Below are 18,891 nucleotides of genomic sequence, written 5' to 3'. Positions count from 1 at the left end.
GCTAGTATTCCTCAAAGGGCTTTTCTATGGACGTATTTAACTAGTTCAGAACTGAGGGTTTGCTGTTTAGAGGGCAGGTGCAAATAGAGGGGACAAACAGCAACGTCTGTTCACAAGCTGTGCTCCTATTGCCTCTTGAATGTTAAGAAGTGCTGAAGAGCATCTATTTCCAGTGTGTAGTTGAAATGAGATGATTTTGCTTACACTTACACAGTACTAGTGCTGTAATTGCTTGTGAGGACTGAATATTCTGCCCATGGAACTTCTTTTGCTTCATAAAATCGTAGAATCATAGGGTAGTTAGAGTTGGAAAGGACTTTAAGATCATCAAGTTCCAGCCCCTGTGCCTTGGGCTTCAGTTACTTTCTCATTGTTTAAAATCAGCTGGATAACCTGGGTTGACAAGTTCTAAACCAGATGAATTTGGAATCAAAAGTCACGCTTCTTTAGGTTGCTTACCGGAGTAAATCAGGAATAACTCTCTTAATGGTACTACAATGGTGTATGAGGAGGAAGCAGGCCAGAAATGTCATGGGGAAGGTTCCCTTTGCAATCAGACTCACTTACCTGGATGAGTTGATGATTTTAGTAAAGTTTCGGAAAATACAGTCTTTTATTCTACTGAATAACTTGGTCTTCTGTCTCCCTCTGAACATTGTAAGCTTCTTGGCAATTCTAGATTAGAAGTGTGCATGGGATGTGATGGTAATCCTCAAGTAATCCACAGTTCCCAGGAGTCAAGATTAGATAGCAGAGATGGGTTTAGGGAGGTTTCAGTGTCTGGACTAGCACAGAAATATCTTCAAGACTGTGATGGTGTCTGTTATATTTGAAGAGAATTATTGCTATGAAGGTGCAAGCCCTTGAAGAATCAGTCCTGCAGCTTTATAGGTTATGAAGGACATTTGCATACTTGAGAGTGAAATGCACTAAAGTAATTTGAAGGGAGAAACGATATTACAGGTTGCACACAGCCTTAATCACAAGTAAGCATTAAGCATAAAAGGGATCCAGTAAGATGTCATCCAGATTCAGTGAGCTCGGAAATGACGCTGTTAATTGTTATGGTATCTGATGTCTCAGACAAATGTCCCACCATGTTCTCTCATCTAGAAACAAAAATAAGTTTTCTGTTGTTAGGTTTTCACTTGACTTGCAGACATGAGCTCATGCAAATACTTAGCAAGAAAATCTGCACTGGCTTGTTTACATACAAATACCATAGCTAATTAACTTGATGTCCTCAGAAAATAACTTCTAATGAACTGTGATTTTTTTTTAAATCATAAATACAGTCCCGGATTTTTCATTAAAATTAAATGTTGCATCCCAGGTCTACTTTTGCAACAGAAAGATATGTAATACTCTGTTCTTAATCAATTATTTGTATTTAGTTACCTCTTTGAAGGCTGGTTTGCATTTGTCGTATATACAGTGTTGTATTTTTGTCTTCATTTTGCTGTTATCTTACTGATTGTCCATGGTTAAGTTACTTAATCCTCCATGAGCCACCATCACATGGCTTGATCTAGCATAGGTATTCTGCTTTAAAGCTGCCTTTCCTCTGGAATAAATGTCATACATGCTTTCTTAGTAATGCCACTTCCCGTATGCATTAAGAAATGTGTTAGCATAAGGGCATGTAAGTGTCAAGCATGTTATACTCTTTAGGAATTGTCATTAAAAGTTTTGAATTCAAATTAAAATCAAACAAACATACAAAAAGAACCACAAAACCCAGAACTCTAAAGTAGTATTAGCTGTCTTTTTCAGTAAGTTTGTTTTGTAGCTGCTACAAATCACTTCAGACTGTGTTATTAACAACTCCCGGCAATCAAGTTGTTTGCAACGATCCAGCATGTTGAGAAGAAACTGGACTATTGTAGATAGCGCTGATGATTGTGCAAGTCTGATCCTGCTCGTTCAGATGAATCAGCCAACAGTGCAGCTCCAGTAGCCATTTATTTAGGTTTTAGATGTGACTACTATCCAATCCAGAAGTGATAATACAGCCCAGGAATTAGCAATGAATGAGACCCCCAAAATGAGAGGAAGGTTATTGTGCCAGTAAAGATGAATGGCTGATAGAAAGAATAGTCCTAAATAATTTTACTTATGAAATAATTCATGCCGTTTTCTGAAGATGCTGAAATACGAGTTCAAGAGACTGACTGCCTTGGAGCCTAATTCAAATAACATTATCTTGGATGTGTAAACTGTTGCCCATTTTGGGTAGTATGATATTATTTCTGGACTCAGACTGACTTGAGCTGTTACTATTAATGAAATGCTAAAGGCAACTCAAGAAAACCTTTATATCTGTAGTCAAGAATGATGGATAGTTCATAAAATGTTTAGGCATCCTTCACAGAGAAAAGTGCTGTTTAGGTGTGTGGTATTTTTATTATGGTAGGTCTGTGCAGTTTGTGTATTAAGAACAGCAGTGTGGGAATTACAGTGCTTAAACAATGTTAAATCTGCTATCCTATTATTAGCATGTCTAAACACCAAATGTTTCAGAAGAGATTTAATCAAGTACTTAATTCAGATATAGCTTACTGTATTTCATGGAATAAATCCTTCTAATTATAGTGGTATTGAACCACTATATAAATGCAGAATCAATGTAAGTTATCCACAGCACTTCAGATTACGTAGTCACAGGAAGGCAGACTTCAAACTGGTTTACTACTTTATGAATTTGTGTGTTTAAAAAAATCAAAACTAAACAACTGAATGAAATAGAAACAGTGAATGACCTAAAGTGCTTCAATTCAAATTTGTGAAACTCGTATGGCAACTTCATGAAGAGAATGTGAAAATGCCATTTGAAAAAGGCCCCCAAAGAAGTAACTTAGGGCAGGATGATCAGTATTTGCATTTGTAATATGTGACACATATTACAGATGTATTCAAGGCCAGGCTGGACAACGCTGTGAGCAGCCTGCCCAAGTGGAATGTGTGCCATTGGCAAGGGGGGTTGGAACTAGATGATCTTTAAGCTCCCTTCCAAGCCAAACTGTTCTATGATTCTGTGATTCTATGTATCATACTTCCATGATCAGATGCTATTCTCAGATGATTGTAGTGTCACTACTTGTACCCACCCAAGCTGAAACCTGCAGACTATATTTACACCTAAAGGTGTAAACCTTTACAGCCAGAGCACTTGGCTGCTTATACTGTTAATTGTTAGCCTGGATCCTGGCAAAAAATATTTTTCCATGCCAACCAGCGGTCTCCCAGATGATGTCAGGGCATAGTTCAGCTTTTCTTTTGTTCATATCTGTCACTTTTTCTTGGCCAAGCTACTAGAAAATATTAAGCATGCAAATGCAGACACAGAATGTGGAAGTTAAACTGTTTCTCTAAATCTCTGTTTCTAGTTTATTATCTCACTTGTTGACAAATATTGTAGCTGACAACTGAGCTATTAAACTTCAGCTGAAAGGAAGAAAATAAATGCAAATTCTCTTTTAATTACTTGAAGAATTTTCCACATCACTCACTACCATAATAGCCTTTTCCACCAACATGCATATCCTTATTAATACTTCCATAAAGCAAGGAATAGTAGGCAGTGCAGCCTCCTTCCCTGCTTTCTGGGCCCTTCCTAATTTGGCATTTTTTTGAAAGAAAAGAGTGAGTCCTGCCTAGTATTTGAAGAATAGTTATGCATGTGCTTAAGAGATGGTGCTGAGGTGTGGATCTCTGATACTACATCCCTGTGGCTCCAAAGCAAAGATCCAGCTCCAGAAAAAGGGAGACTTCCGTGAACATCTACCCTGATGGAGTCCTACTGATAAGCTATAGGCAATTATATTTAATTTTAAATGCCCTTTATAAAAGTTTAGCTCTCTACATAGAGATACGCATTTAAAATGTCGGTTCCCATTTTCAGAAACTGCTGTCTAATGTTTAGGTTCCAGTCGCGTTTAACAGGTCTAGCCCATGGGCCTTAAACCAGAGTATGAAAGTCAGAACTTTTTCAGATAACGGGTTTCTTTTCCTGCTCACTAAATCCAGTGAGTCAGTAAAATTAGGAAGCACATTTACATGAAGTATGACTCACTTTTTTAATTAAAAACTTGGCAAAAATAGTAGAGGACATCTTTTCATAGCATTCATTTTTGAAATTGTATTCAACTGCTGCCAAGATATCTGTCATTTCTGTTGGTTATTTAGTCTGATTAGCAGTATTTCTTTTGGTCTGCCAGATCCTAAGGGCTTATTTTTCTAGTCACATGGGAATGATGTGTTCAGGTAATTCTCTTCAGTATAAACTAGAATAAAGGGCCTTAGCCAGGTGTGGATTCTACTAGATTTCATTTGCAGCTGTAGTGATTGTAGCCAGCAGGTCAAGAGGGTTGATTCTCCCCCTCTACTCCACTCCTGAGACCTCCCCAGAGTACTGCAATCAAGCTCTGGGGACCCCAGTATGAGAAAGATCTGAACCTGTTAGAGCAGGTCCAGAGGAGGGACACAAAGACGACCACAGGGCTAGAACACCTCTCCTTGTTAAGAAAGACTGGGAAGTTGTAGCTGTTCAACCTGGAGGAGAGAAGGCTCTGGCGAGACCTTATTGCGGCCTTTCAATACTTAAAAGGCCTGTAGTGACAGGACAAGGGATAATGTTTTTAAACTGAAGGAAGTTTAAGTAGGTTAGACATAAGGAAGAAATTTTTTATGCTGAGGATGTTGAGGCACTGGCACAGGTTTCCCAGAGAAGCTGTGGCTGCCTTGTCCCTGGAGGTGTTTAAAGTCAGGCTGGATGGGGCTTTGAGCTATTTGGTCTAATGGAAAGTGTGTCTGCCCATGGCAGAGGGGCTAGAACTAGATGATCTTGGAAGGTCCCTTCCAGCCAAAAACATTCTATGATTCAATGATTTAGTACTTTCCCAGCAGAGCTCCTTGCACGTAGTTCTTACATACCCAGAAGGGAACAGGCATCTTTAAAACTCAGTTTCAGGGTTTTTTTAACAAAACCTCCAGTTATGGATGTGTCATTGTAACTCAGACCTCTCTGTGTCTTTTTATTATCGGCTTTAAAAAGCCTCTGACAATTGTATTAGTATCAAGTGCTACAATTTTTCTTATCTTTACTGGAATTTGTCCAGCACTTCACTCTGTGATTTTCTTTCATAATTCAAATAATAGAATGCTAGAAAAACCTGAGGCTAAGAAAGAGCTAATGAAAGAAAGCCAATGGACATGACCTGTTATCCTGCTACTCCCTTGCACAAACAGATGATAGCTACATACTTAATGCACCCCATTTTGATGAAGATGTCCAGATGAAGAGAAGTACAGCTTGCAAGACATAGGAAGTAATCCTTTGTCTTTACACAGTGTTAATGAAGTTTCTGCAGAAGCAGAGGCTTCCAGTTAGTGGGAGAAGAAAACAAGAAATTCAGGAGGAGATCCACAAAAAAGGACCAGAGGTCTGGAAAATATAACCTACAGGGAAATACTAGACAAACAAGAGTTGTTTAGATGAAAGAAGAGAGGATTGTCAGGGGAAAAAGACAGCAAAATGAGTGTCAAACTTCAAATAAGTAAAGGTCTTCAGCAAAGGTCAAATAAATTACTTGTTCTCTGTGTATACATGTATGCAACATGATGTAAGGGCTTAAATTACATCAGAAAATTCAGGTGATACACCATGGAAGGCTTATAGCAATATGAATAGTAAAGGGATGGAAAAGCTGCCTAGGGAAGGTTATGGCATCGCTTTCTTTGAAGAACTTTAAGAATAGTTTAGAGAGATGTCTACCAGGAATAATCCAGGAACAGGTGATCCTTCTTTGGTGTATGATGGTGGAATAGAAGAATTTAGGGTCTTTTGTAGTTGCTGTGATTCTGTGAGACTAATAAGAATAATAATGTGTTTGATTCATTTTTGTACACTTGTGTTTTCCAGACAGTCCCTGATGCTAAGAGCACAAAATTCTCCAAAAGATAAGCAGAGATTTTTACAGTACTGGCAAAAACTTAAATTTAATAGAGTAGTTGCTAAGGAATGAAGAAAGAAATTAAGGAGGCTGAGTGACATGGGCATTAAGATATCTTTGTTCCTTCTGTAGGGAAGGAAGTCAAAGAATAACTCCAACTTTGGCTGCAGGGGAGAGGCTGGATCCAGGAAAGACACATGCCCCACCAGAGAATGGCAAGTGTCGCTTTGAAAAGGGACTTGTTGAAAGGAGGTTAGAGTGGAGGATAAATCATTAACTGTGGTCCGGCCATGTGCCTTGGGTTCTGTTCTCAGGAAACTGCAAACACTCTTGTAAATAAATGTAGAAATCGGGATTCCAGCATACCAGTATCACAGAATGATAACGTGCTCACACTGAGAAAAGACAGTGTCCTGAAGGAAGCACGACTGAAAAAATACTTTGTAAAAAGTATTCTGATTTCAGTTGTCAAGAAACTTAATTAAATGGTTAAAATCTAACTTTCAATTGCACTGCTGCAAAGTTTCTTCAGTGAATGTATGTCATGTTTATGTATTGGAAGCCCAGAAGGAAAACCAGCAGCAGCAGCATCAATGTTCCTAGAGGAGCGAGGGCTTCTGGCATGCTTTAAACTCAGTGCTGAGGTCCATAGTGGGGCTGGAAACTCTGCCACATGGGCTTATTATAAACATGCTCCTGCCTGAACATGGAGGCAAGATACTTCAGACAGCTGATGAATCGTCTTGTGCAGTTGTGGCACATGGGGCTCTAGAACCAGTGTGTTCTCTGATACCTGAAGAAACTCAGCAGAAGTGCTGGTGCCTACAGTGAATACAGACTTCTTCCCTCCTTGGCTTCTAGATGAAAATTGGTGGTAGGCTATACATGTTCATGGGGCAGTAACAACAATAATAACAGTAAGCCATAGAGGAGCTTTAAGTAGCTAGGAAACAACAATCTGGTTTTATTTGCTAAACTATAGAAGACTTGGTCAGTTTGTGATCTTTGCTAAAAGAAACTTCAAGCAGTTCTTAGCTCATTACCCATATGCTCACCCTTACAGGCAATAACTTCATCTCATGGTGGGAAGCATTGCTTTATTTTCATGGCAAAAGTTCTGCATAGACTCAAACTAACAAATTTTCATTCAAATTTTCATTTTTCAGGATTTCTTGGGAGGACTCTGTCGCTGATCTTGTAGCATCTAGGAACCATCCCTAAAGATAGGGGTTTGGGGCTGTGTCATGGAAATTCATAGCACAGAGATTTCAGGGATAAAAGTGAATAAAAAGTGAAGGTGCTTTCAAGGAAGACCAGATTCAGGTACCAGATGAATATGGAAATCTATATATAGTATGGAGGGTAGGAAGAACTTCCTACTTCCTACTGCTAGGAACGATGCTGCTATGATATGTGAAGTGTTTTTTTGACATGCGTAGGGGATACAGTAAGAGTCACATTTCCAACCAGTGCCAGAGCTGGTGCTCAACATTTAATCTGTTGGAATTAAGTATAGCAATTGATGGAGTGTTTCCAATTTCTGGGGAAGCTTATATAACATTGTTGAAGTTACTCTAAAATAAGTTGAGAAATCTATGACAGCTGGTCAAATTTATCATATGTGTACTCTACTGAAATGAATCTGGCCCAGACGGCATTTTCAATTTCTTTTGTGTGACCACAGTGCACAAGCTGCAATGGAGAAAAAAAGTCAAGATGTCAGTCAGTTTCTGATATTATAGTGAATAGGTCTGACTTGTGAAATACCACTACAAACATAAGAATTTAGGAATCTTGTCAATATTAGATGTAATGCATTGATTTATTACTGAGCAGTAGGAAAGTTTATTTAATGGGATCACACTCTCTTGTTATTTTTCTGTTGTTAGAAATATATTTCACCATTGTGGTAATGGCCTTCAGATCCACCAAGCATTTTTTTTTTTACTTAACATGATTTGATAATTACAGACTGGAGCCACATAGCTTTAGACAAGATGTACCTTTAAAGCATGAGTTTGTCTGGGCTCTGAGAGCACTAATAGGCAGTATCGGCCCTGCTCAACTTAATCCCAACCATTGCCTGGGGGCTCCATTTCACCTGAGGTCTGGGCATCCAGTCCTGGCCCCAGCTGTGCTGTGGAAAGGCCATGTCTCTGCTCCTGCCTCCTGGGTGGATCTTGGACCTTTGATACAGCCTTGTCTCCAGTACTGTGTCCTTAATCTCCTGATAGTCCCTGGAGGGACCATGGACCTGATTCATGTCCTCACTGTCTGGGACTGACTTTACACCCTGTTACCAGCACTGCTGCAGTGATGCTCTGAGACTGTGTCCTGGTTAGTTGGAGGCACTGCTGGATGTGCAGTCTCCCTGGGCTCCTAGCTCATGTTTCCTTAGGGAATGGCCTCATCTCTTGCTGCTCCCTGACATAAATTTCTCTGCCTGTAAAACCTGAGTGTTAGTATTCTGCAAAGCTTGTTTATTTTGTCTTTAGTCCAGTCCTAGTTAATTTTAAAGACTTCTACTGTTAGTCAGACATTTTGCATAGTATCAGTTAACAGTAGGTTATAATTATGATGGACTCGTAGAGTTTTAATAATTATCAAGGCCTAACACTTTTTTGTGAGCCATAGGCAGGATCCTGCCTCTGAAGTTCTTTGTGCCTGTGCATTGACATTCATGCTGTACTATAGTAGCTGCTTGGCAGGTAAATAGACAAATGATTGTTAGACATGTGTGCCTGTTTTCATGGTAAATATTTAAAATCAGCCTCATGGAAAAACACACTTTGGAAGTGACATTCAAAGGTTATCTAGTTTAGATTCCTGCTCAAAGCAGAGCTATCTTTGAAGGTAGATGGGTTCTGTTCAGGGCTGTTTTTAGCTGAGTTCTAAGTATCTCCAAGGATGGAGATTACACAATTTCTCTTGGCAGCCTGTTCAAGTTACCCTCACTGCAGAGTTTTTTTTTTCCTCATATGTGTTAGGAATTTCCCTTATTGCAGCTTGCATCCTCTCTTGTCCATTCAATGTGCAACTCTGAAAAGAGTGTAGCTCCATTTTCACTATAAATTTCCTTTCAGAGAAAGAAGACTTTTACTAAGTTCCCCCTGCAGCCTTCTCTTCTCCAAGCTAAACAAATGCAGTTCCTTCAACATTTCTTTGTACATCAGTTGCTCCAGATCTTTGGATTGAAGTACCAATGAAGTAACCTTCCACTGGGCTTTCTCTGACTTGTCCTTGTCACTGTTGTGTTGGGGGCCAAAAGTGAAATCACGATATTTCAGGTGCAGCTGCAGAAGTGCTGAGTGCAGAATAACCACTTACCCTTGACCTGCTGACTATACTTTTGCTTATACAGTCCAGTATATGGCTGTATTTGATTTATATATACTTCATTTATATATAAGAACTGTGGCCACGGTTAAGCTCAGGGCACTTCAAAGAGTCTTAGTGTTTCCCCTTTCTGACCAAGCCTGGAGACTGCATGGGACAGGGGTAAGTGATGTAAGTTGTGTGTGCTTGAGCAGGGGCATTGGACCACATGATGGTCAGAAACTGTCGTGGTTTAAGCCTGTTGGCAATTCAGACTCATGCTGCCGCTCGCTCACTCACTGCCGTGTATTTACAGTTTTTGTGCTATTACTGGACAAAAACTTGAAAAATGCTAAGCATCTATAAACTCCCAAGAGGGAGAGAGGGAAATAATCTTCCTCTTCACCTGAAGAGAACTTAACACTTCTCTGTATTTACATTTCAAACACAAAGTGAATGTGTTTCCTTCTCAGTGCTTCAGTTGGCCTTTACTGAAGTAGTTGGCAGTTGTTGAGTGAAATTTATGACATTACTGAATGTTTGAAGCCACAAGCATTTGTGCCTGCATAACAACACAGTATGGTCTGTCCTTTGTACAAATCGGTACACTGCAGCATGGAGAACTGAAATGGCTTGTTCAAGACAGTACAATGGAGAGAGATGCTCAGTGTGCTAACATGCTTTTCATTGTAACTGCCTCTCTCTGCAAGCTGTCAAAGGTCTACACAACAAAAAGTAAGAATGTGGAGTCTCTTATCACTGCTCCACAGATCAAGAGTGCTTCAGAGCCCTGAACAAAGAAAAAAAACATCAGAAACTTGCTCATTTGGCAAGCAGAATGATAAGTCTCTCTTGACAGAAATAGGATTCAAAGTAACTGCATTATTTCTTTATTGCTATTTTCAATATAAATATCAACGGAAAAAATTAAAGTGAAGTGAGTTAATCTGAGGAGAAGGACTTGCAATCTAGTTAATGGTGAATTTTCTAACAAAAGTTTTTGAGGATTTGGGGTTTCTGGGCTAATGAAAGCATTTTTGGATCTGCTTCATTTTTAGCTCTAGCCTTATCCTGCTGAAGGCAGTACATTTGCTACTCAGTTCAAGTTTGGAGAAATACTTCAGACAGGGAGCAGTGTTTATATGTTTATACAATTTATTGCACTCATAAAAAGCAGTGGACACAAGAAATTATTACTGTTGCAGTGAGTGTTATTCACATCCTCTTCAGCTTCCATGCAAACACTATGAAATTAAGGTTGTAAAAATAGTTAAATATCACACTCAAAAAGGTGTCCCAGTGGAGCAACTGTAGTGGGTAGCTTTTATACTGCATGCTTGTTGTTATGCTTTTACTGTAATGCTGGCACCCAAATTAGGTACAGCTGTCCAATGAGGTCTTACCAAAGCAGAGTAGAACAGAAATATTACTTCCTTACGTCTTTAGAGGCATATTTCTGTTTATAGATGCCACTACAGCTTTCCTCCCCTAGCATGGCACTTCTGATTTTTCATCTTAATGTTGATTTCAGTGCTAAACCCTTTTTTGAGAGTATGTACTTGATTACATACATACCTGTATTTTTGCAAATGAGTTTTACTTCAGAAAAGCAATATTCTGCACTTGTACCTGTGTTTTCAGACCACTTCTCCAATTTGTCAAACCCATTTTGGATTACAGTTCTGTCCTGCAATAAAACTTTTCAGCTATATGAAATCTGCACATCTAGGAAGCATTTTCCATCCCTTGAAGAGAGCTAGAGCCAGGAAAAACCACTCCAAAGTTTTACTCAATACATCTTATTTTGAACATGGACAGCTGACTAGTACTCCCTTAATGGTTACACAGTGTTTGAAGGATAGGCTGTAGTATATTATAATAGGGTTTATGGTAGATTATAGGAGTGACGTTTAAAATGCTGCAGTTCTGAAATACAATTTCATGTCTTAATTTTAGAAGCTCTCACCTGTTCTACTCTACTGGGTCAGATGATCCAATCACTCTTTCAGGACCCTTTCTCAGTCCACAATGTTTATTACAGAAATTTTAAAATCTGTAACTTATATCTTTTTTTTTTTCCTGTTGGTTGATATGATATGGTGTATAAAAAAGGCTTGGCATAAAAACTGTGTATTTTTTATATTAAAATTAGTAAGAACTCAAGACAAAACTGCATATGCCAAAACCAGAGACAATGTATATTGCTTTTGTCTTCAGTGTATATGATATTTTAAACAAATGCTATTTTAAACAAATAATAGTAGGAAAATCCTATATTTTGTTTCTCTTCACACCAGGTATTTTGGCATGATTATAAAAACAGTTTACTTTGGACTGAATTTGGCTCTCAAACACATTTCTTCAAGTCTGGAGAAATTCCCACTTAGCTGATAGAGTTACTGGATATTTAAAATTGCTGCTAGTGCCTGCGTTTACTGCAGTATGTATCAGTTTTCCCAGAGATTTCATTACACTTTGATTTGACACCTCCAAATCTTAAGATGTTCTTTTTATATGTTACTGTGTTCAAAATGTTTTCTTATGATAGACATCATGTACACCATCTATTTCTTTAATGTACACACAAATATTTAGCTTTAAAAAAGACCAATTATGTCATTTTATTGTTGCTAATGCAAAGCCCTGGCTAGAGAACGTACCCTGTACAGAAAAATATGATGTTCTATAGTGGTTTTTTTTTTCATATAATTCATTCTTGAATCTAATTTTTCTGTAGAAATTGAACATAGGGACCAAGATCACTTAACGAAGCCCTGCCTTTGTAGTGTTTGACTGCCTGTAGCTAGTATTAGCATATATGTATGCATAAAAGCAGCGTCTCTGGCTACATCTATATTCATAAATTACGCCATACCAGAGTGTATTCCTGGCTATAGCAACTAGGTCTTCTGATACTTAAATTCTTAGAATGTTTTCTTTGACCCAGATCAAGTAGTAGTTGGCAATTCCTGAACACAATTTCAGAGTCAGCACATCCTTCTTGGCATAAGACACCTTAAAATAGCAAAGACCTGAACGTGTACTGTGGCTCTGTAGAAACACTTATCAACAAATGGATTCAATTAAAAATATGCTTCCTGAAGTTAGAAACATAAGCTACATCTATGTTAGTAAACTCTCCAAGGACTGGACACAGTCAGACATCTAAGTCTTCCAAATGACACTGAGGTATAGTTCAGGGAACATCACAGGCCACACCATCACATCCCAGCAGCTAAGACCCTGTTTTGGACTGGAAGAAAGCTTCTCTCTTTGAGTGTGAGGCTCACTGCATGGTTTTGTCTCTGGACTCATTTTGTTTACTAGCACAGATGCCTTGTTTCAGGCATGCTAAGGTATCTAACATAAGCTCTTAGCTACCTTGCAACAGAAACTGGCATCGAACTTTCTGTTGAATTAGAATACTGGGCTCATTGAACCTGTTTAATTATTGTAATGCAATATTTGGTCCACTTCCCCAATATGCAGTGGGTTTCTGCCCCTCACTGAGCAGCTCAATCATTATTCAGGGAAACGTACTGCCAAACGTGGGGAATGACTTCATTTTAAGCAGGTTTATCTGTATGTCTGGGATTAATTAAAAGTGACTTCTCTGCCTGTAGAAATGGAAGTTATTCTAGTAAGACAAGCACTGCATTAAAACATCACTCAGAGGTGATGTAACTCCTAAAAGAAGCTCATGCAGACACAGTAGGACTTGCAGAAGGAACTTAGTTATAATTTTCCTGGTGCTTATCTTTGGGAACTCATTCTCTGCAGTCCTTACCTGTAGACAAAGCAGCTTCCACAATATGTTTGTGAGTATTCAAACAATTTAAACAAAAATGTGTTTGTGGACTGCATTTTTGTTGTTATGGAACTTTGGGAATGTTGGGTCCTGCATTCCTTTTGTGTATCGCACTGTAGCTGAAGTATTAGCCACAACCAGGTGTCAGGGGGAGGATCAAAGAGATAACCTCTTGTGAGAAACACTCTGAGCACAGATTAATTCCTGGCATCTCAGCAAAGTGTTTTTATATCTTATGTCTATTTTAAACTCAATTTTTTGAGGGTGTGAATTTACTAAGGCAGAAGACTTTAGAAAAGAGAGAGCTAATTGCAAACTATAGAGATAAGAAACCTTCCCTTTATACATCCAAGTGCACTAAAGCTTTCTAAGGCACTGGATTAGCTGCACAAGAACAGTTAGGTAGAAGAAAGCTTTAGATGCTGATATGCACAGTTGCATAAAATATTTTTGCCCTCGTGCTGAGTTTCTTACCTGTACCATTGCTATTGCAAATCCTTCAGAGATGTGACAGGATTTGGCCTGACCTACTGTGTAAAATTGTGTTCCAAATTTGAGGCTTCTGGAGACTTTTCCAAGCCATTGGACCATTCTATAAAGGTAGAGAATTTCCATATGGGTCACTTCAGGTAACACATGCTCATTGGTAAAAAACTCCAAAACCCCCAAAACAATAACAACAAAAAAAGAGGGGTTTGCTTACCCAGCAAGCCCTTAAAGGAATGGGATGGATGTTCTGAACCCCTCTGGTCATCTAAATTTATTTTGGGGTAATTTTCCTCATTTATTGAAATGGAAGTAGTGTGTTTTGTCTTCATTCTTTTTCAACTTGCAGAAATAATCACAGGTGGGCTGGTAGGCATTTAGAGAATATCTGGAGGTGTTTAATTTCCTACCTTAGGGACTTCCTTTTGTAGACAGATGTAGCTTGATATCACTGCCATAGTTACATATTTTAGAGAGTGTCGTGCAAAGCACATAGGAAGCCAAATTTACATTTGTCATCACTAAGTAATACCTATACTTAGAACATGGGAACTTAGATGCAAGGATTATAATTTTTGTTCTATATTTGTAGAAAAAGGGCCCTGATTTATGACTGATGTCTGTGCCGGCATTTTAAAAGCAAATAGAATAGAGTTGCCTGTTATGTTACCAAAGGCTTACAGATGAAGTTGAGATTATTATTTTATTGGTCACAGTCAGTGATCACACTTATTTCAGCTGTGGGAGATGAAAATGTTCCTTTTACCCTGAAAACTTTTGTAATAATTTCAGGCTAATGCTATTTCCACTATAACACTGGGGCTTAGTTATGTGGCTAGTAGTGATACATTCTGATGTGAGAGCAATTGCAAGGAGCAGCTGCAGTATTACCAATTTTCTAAGTTACTTGTTTGTAACATTTTATGATGGCAGAAAACAAAGAAACATTATGATAACATGGTCACCGATCAGGAAAACAAAGAAAAGGGCTATTTTTCTTGCTGAGTAGAAAGAAAGTGGGAAGTTTGGCAAAGAACAGGGAACATACCTTTTCTGCAAGCTCGCTCTCTCATATTAATAGGAATTTTCCATTGTTTTTTTCAATGTAAACCCAGTTTGTTTATTTGATTTTTAATTTCAGAGGGCTTTTGGTGCATTGCAGTCACAGTGCACCCCACTGAGATAGCCTAGAAGGGCATTACGTTTTCATGAACAAGAAACAAATAATGCTTTGCAGGCTATAGCTTCTTTAATTTCAGTTAAGGAAAGCACCAAGAAAGAACAGAAAATCAAAATTCTGTGAGATATACAGGAAGAATGTTTCTTTTATAACATATTGCAGAAAGCAAAAGTTAGCATAAAGAAAAAAACAGCACTTTGGAAGTTGCAACATAGATGTGTTTAGTATTGCTTATGTTTAAACTGCATGTAAGAACTCCCACCAAAAGGAAGGGTTAGGAGTCCACAGGGCTTTCACAATGTTTTGTGGTACCATTGAACAACACTAATTTTAAACAGGCATTCATTCAGAAATAGGATTTAGAGAGATTTATCACTGCTGAAAACTTTCAAACCAAAGAAAACCCCCCTCCCCGCTACTTCTGTTTTAATGGCATACCTTTAATGCACCAACTCAAAACTTGTACCCACATGATTACATGACATTAAAGAAAGCTCTTGCAGGGAAAAAGTTTCAACTCTATGTCACAAGTCTCAAAATTCAGATGACAAGTATAAGAAAGACAAGAAACAAAGTACTGTTTTGAAAATATCATGCTTTTAAGCTAGTCACCCAAACACTTTAACTTACTTCTTATGATTTTGAGTAGCTGGGGATAAAAAGCCTAAACCAGGATTTGATAGCTGTTGAAATGTAAAGGAATTTGAAATGCAAGGTTTTTTGAAATATAAGGTTGAAATATAAAGGTTTTTTCTAAAATTCTTATGGTGAAGAGTGCACTGGTCAGCAAATGGCCCATAGGAAAGAGACATAGGAAAGACTGTCTCATCTGACAGTCTCTGTTGTTAGCTCTGAAAGGTCTCTGCATTGTCCAGAGTACCCTGAGCCTGTCCTGGCACCCTGCACACTGCAGAGGTGAACCAGTCACCCTGTCTGGTGCTGCCTCCTTGTGTGAATACAATCTCTCTGGCCTGTCAGGTGCTTTGATAATGCTTTGGAAAATGGGGAGATTATAAGTAAAAGCAAAATATACCAATTATCGTGCTAAAATATAAGATCTGAGAAGTACTATGTTTGGAACAAGGATACAGAAGAAATCCCCATGCGTTTCCAGTTACTGCTAATTTGCTTAGTAATTTCAAGGTGTCCTACGATCCACTGGCCAAAGTGCTATTGACACTCGTGCAGCTCTGCCAGCTGGAGCACAGATATTTAAAACATCTACCTTCACAATTGCATTTGAAACATCAGAATGTCATCTGAGATCATGCCTTTACATTTTGGCCCTTTTCTCTGGGGATTCCATTCAAAATCAAATGTATTCACCTGGTTGTCTTCTATAGGAAAAGCATTTTAAGCCATATTCCAAAGAGTTGGATTTGGAAATGCTGATATCCCCAGGGCATATCAGGCAGAGTTAGCACTTGGCCAGACAGTAAACAAAACACTTGTTAAAGACAACATCGAATGAGTAGCTTGATACTTGACAATAAATAGATCATTTATCTGTTGAGAATTAAGTGTTCTTTGCAGACTTTTAAGGAGTGGTATAAACCTTAGTGCACAACCCTTGATATCATACACATCAGAAATATGTTTTATATAAACATGGAAAGGAGAATTATGAAAGCACCTTATTACTAGTTATTGACAGAGACTGAAAGTGATGACAGCCAAGTAGGTTTGGACTGATGGTATGTTTGGGATGAGAGCCCTCCCCCAGATCTGGCTTTCAGGGAGTAGAGACACCATGGCAACCTTACATAAGTGTGGTAAAATTCAGCCGCATCATTTTTTTCCCCCTTGTCAGAGTGAATTAAGTAACCACTGCCACAGGTTACTGCTAAAATTGTCCTGTAGTCAACATAATTGCCAAGAACAAATTTGTGTTTATAAGGTTTGTTTTAGTAACTTAAAAATAAATTATTTCATATCTGAAGATAACAATATACTAGACAGTATGGGAAAAGGGGATCCACAAATTCTAGAAGTGTTCAAATTGACCTGAAAAGTTCCAAGCATGTACTCAATTAAATGTTGATTAAAAACCACCATACAAATTATCTATGTTACTCTGAAGCAGTTAGCCTACATGTTATCTTTCTTCATCAGTACCTGACTGTTGTTGACATCCACCTGTCTGGAGTTTGCCCAGAGTTCTAAGATTTCTCGAAAGATAACATCAGAAGAATTATGACTTCTTTTGAAAAGTCTTCCAGATTTTTAGGTAGGAGCTATGAATTTTATGTATTTTAATGTCTGTCCCTCATAGATAGCCCTAGTAACTAAAAGGGGAAAGTTTTTCAGTTCCTCTTATGTACACCATCCTGCTTCTCCCCAGACCTGCCCATTAAGCCTGCCATTGAAATAAGCCAAGATTTTGTTTCAAAACATTACTTTCAGGTCAACCTTGGTCAAAATTTTCCACAGTGAAGCAGTAAGTTACACACTTGTCAGAGTGGTTTCCCAAAGTGTCAAATTCCAATCTCTGTATCCTTTTTATTTGTCTTTAATGAAGTTATTTGGTGTGGTGTGAGATCCCTTGGGAAATGGGAAATTGCCACTCATAATTTTAGGAACTCCAGTTGCATTTCCTAACTGGCCCTATAAGATCTCTGTGAGACTTGCATGCTTTTGAAAATTTTACCTTGTCCTGCATTTGCTTGAAATGCAATGTGTTATGTCTGTGATGTTCATGTTGATATACTAAATGCTTTATTTAATCATGTCTTTTTAAGAAAAGAGTGTATTGAGTAATTCTGATGTTGCTTATTTCTAATTAATTAGTGACAAAATATAAATAAAAAGGAGGATGGAAACTGTATCAGTCAATGCCTCTGTTGAGGTTATTCCACAAACATTTCAAATTGCAGTGCAATGAATCCTTTACCTTTGACCGCAGTGCTGTCTTTAGGTTGACAGTTGCTTACAAAATAAACTGAACCTCACTTGTGCTTGAACATAGTTTATCTGTTCAGTTAAAGGGGTTTTGTAGGGCTTAGGGCAACTCCCTTGTGCACATCTGACACGTTGCTACATGATGTGCAGAGATGGCAGCAGTGGGTGATAGGACTGCAGGCTGTGGTGCTGAAGCCTCTTGCCCTGGGAATTTTCTGCTTCACACTTTGGCTTCTGAGACTGAAATTCAAGGTCTGCTTAAGTCTCATTTATGGAATGATGAAGTGCTAAAAGTTTTCTTTGTGTCTTGTTTGTTTGACTTTAACATTACCCTGAAAGAATAAAAAAGCAGAAATATTTTCTTATCATAGAATGGTTTGGCTTGGAAAGGACCTTAAAGCTCATTTAGTTCCACCCCCTCTGCCATGGGCAGGGACACCTTCCACTAGACCAGGCTGCTCAAAGCCCCATCCAACCTGGCCTTAAACACTGCCAGGGATGGGGCAGCCACAGCTTCTCTGGGCAACCTGTGCCAGGGCCTCACCACCCTCACAGGAAAAAACTTCATCCTAATATCTAATCTAAATCTACCCTCTTTTGGTTTAAAGCCATTCCCACTTGTCCGATCACTACATGCCCTTGTAAAAAGTCCTTCTCCAGCTTTCTTGTAGGCCCCCTTTAGGCACTGGGAGCTGCTCTAAGGTCTCAGAGCTGGCTGAACAACCCCAACTCTCTCAGCCTGCGACAGCAGTATTAAAAGTGCTTGTACATGAAATGAGAGCATGCATGCGCCAGCTGTAAGCAGTTAAACAACCAGACACCCATTTTCCCACTTATTAGACCTACATCTTACACAAATTTGAGCTGATCCTTTGATACCTTGTAAGCCTACCAGAAAATCTTGTGTACCATGCAAGTCACGTTCCCGCACTTTAATTTCCAGAAACCTTGTGGTAATCCGAAGATATATGAGTCAGATAATGCATTAAACAGCAAAAGTGGGAGCCTTTTATAATATTCAGTTGTTGCTTACTATGTATATTTTTTCTATAGATCAGCAGGATAGTGTTAGGCACATGGAATGGTAATAAATGAATCTTGGATTAGTTGCAAACAGCCATAACGGACTGGAGATACAGCTTAGACACTGCTAAATAGCACATGTAAAGTGTTTGTGGTTAAGGCTTTGGTTTTATTTACAGTGGAACAAAACTCAAGTGAATCACGGTTTCTTTAATCAACTTACATAAGGA

The sequence above is a fragment of the Pezoporus wallicus genome, unplaced genomic scaffold (assembly GCF_028554395.1).
Source record: "Pezoporus wallicus isolate ANWC-B61680 ecotype Strahan unplaced genomic scaffold, APGP_CSIRO_Pwel_v1 contig_161, whole genome shotgun sequence".
NCBI classification, from domain to species: Eukaryota; Metazoa; Chordata; class Aves; order Psittaciformes; family Psittacidae; genus Pezoporus; species Pezoporus wallicus.
Note: the sequence above shows the minus strand (reverse complement) of the source record.